The sequence below is a fragment of the Arachis ipaensis genome, chromosome B08 (genome assembly GCF_000816755.2).
Source record: "Arachis ipaensis cultivar K30076 chromosome B08, Araip1.1, whole genome shotgun sequence".
Classification (NCBI taxonomy): domain Eukaryota; kingdom Viridiplantae; phylum Streptophyta; class Magnoliopsida; order Fabales; family Fabaceae; genus Arachis; species Arachis ipaensis.
The window spans coordinates 4,743,096-4,745,299 of NC_029792.2; positions in this window are offsets into that span (position 1 = coordinate 4,743,096).

A 2,204-nucleotide genomic window follows, 5' to 3' on the forward strand; every position below is an offset into this window, starting at 1 on the left:
TATATATATATAGTGAATTTTTTGGTGGCTTAAGAAATGATGGTTAAATGTAGCTAAGTTTTGACTGTCCAATAAAATATTGACACATGGTATATAAGGAATCTTCCAAAAAGAGTGCACAAATCGCGACTCTGCGAGAAGAGCTTGGACGTCGATGCGTGTAAGCAGTGCGTAAGTGAGATGGTTCCGTCAAGAATGGCAGTGAATCACAAGGGGAGAGGAGAAGCAATGTGGGAGAAGAGGAATGGTGCTGTGTCGTTTCTTATGAAATTAGGTTTTTTAAAATTTTTTAAAAAGTTGTTTAAGTTGGTTACTGTTCATACACTACCCCAAAGCATAAATCAGGCTCAATCAAGTTAAAAGACTCAATCTAAAAAATTGGCTTCCACCGCTTGTCCAATCTCCTCTAAGAAGTCGGGTTCAACGTAAGCAAGCAACCAACACTTATCCGAATGAGTAACCGTCTCCCCAAATCTCTTACTTACTTCTAGAAGAGAGATCTTAACAATCCTAAGATAAGATAAAAAGACAGTTATCCACCATCAAAAGTGGAGCTACTTCAACGGTGATTATTAGTTCATTCCTTATCCTTCGACATTTGGACCTTTCATCTGAACCCCATCATCCAATTTCAGGTAAGCCCCGAAACAGTTACATATGCAATTGGTTACTTATATATTTTTTTAAATACTATGTGACACAAAATTAGTTACTGTATATTATGTTATTCAATTTTTATATATATTTTATATTTTTAACGTACATTTTATATGAATGATCAATTTTTTGTATGCAAGTAATATAATTAATTTGCCAATGAGTTATAACTCAAATGGTATAGTCTCCCCATACTCAATTAAGAGATTGTGGATTCGAGTCTCCTATCTTTGATAAAAAAAAAATATAATTAATTTTTTAATTTGACATATTTGTTCTAATTGAATTTCAAACTCAAGCTTTTGTCGCTTGAAGGAAAGAATGACTCCTAATGTTAGAAACAATCGCTATTGGTATATTAAATGAATGAGCTGTCAACCCTTCTTGTTCACTTCAAGGAACAAATTTTCTTCAATAAAAGTAGTAGCCCAAGAATTGAATGTGAAGATTGAAGAGTGATTAATTGGTGAAGTTGGATCTTGGGTATACTCAAATGCATGATAATGAAGTGTCCTACTCAACTCATATGCCACCTAAACATGGTAGCCACAAAAGAAGGCCCTCCTCACCATAGGCCATAGAATAGGATAATATTGTATATTAATCTTGTTTTGTACCTTGAGTTAATACATGTTCAATCTATTATCAAATAAAGCTTAGCTATCCACTAAAGATTACAAATAATACATCTATAACAAAAAAAAAAGAAGATAAAGGAATAAATGATAGAAAGAAGAGTGGAGCATGAAAGGGATGGAGAGAGGGGGCACTGACTCAAAATCAAATCAAATTACTACTATCAATGTGTCATTTATTGACTTTGTAATGTTCTTGTTGACCCCTTACAACGCTCCTCTCTACCCTCTCACACTTGTTCACTCATTCATATATCACTAGAATTAGGCTTTGGTTGGGTAAAAATTTTTGAAGATGTCAATTTTTTTTTTTTTTGTGTTTCGTTAAATTAAAAAGATCACGTGCTTGTGTTTATAGTTTTTAAAATATTAAAATATTTTTAAAAGCATCTAAAATAGAATTTTTAAAGTTAGTTTATATTTTTTAAAATTTAAAAATCTAATATAATCTTATATATTAACTAATTTTTAAATTTAACGCTTACATTTATGTTTATTATAATATTTTTAAATTTTAAAATCTATTTTATTTATCAAACGTAATTATTGTTAGTTATGTTTATCGAAAATTATTTTTAATTTGATTTACCAAATATAAATGCTACAACTTTTAAACAATTATCTTTTAAAAATTAACTTTTATAAACTACTTTTAAAATATAAAAATTTTACCAAACTAAATTTTAGATCTTGATTAAAAAAAGATGATCATAATGTTCTTATTAACCCCTACTACGCTCCTGTTTACCCTCTCGCATTTGTTCACTCATGTATCACTAGAATTAATTCTAGAAATTATTCACATTGATTTATTATGCACCAAAGTACATTTAATTTTAATATATCAAATATTTTTTTTTTTGGATATTATTATCCCATAAGGTGTTGATATTCACGTTTAGAAAAAGGTAT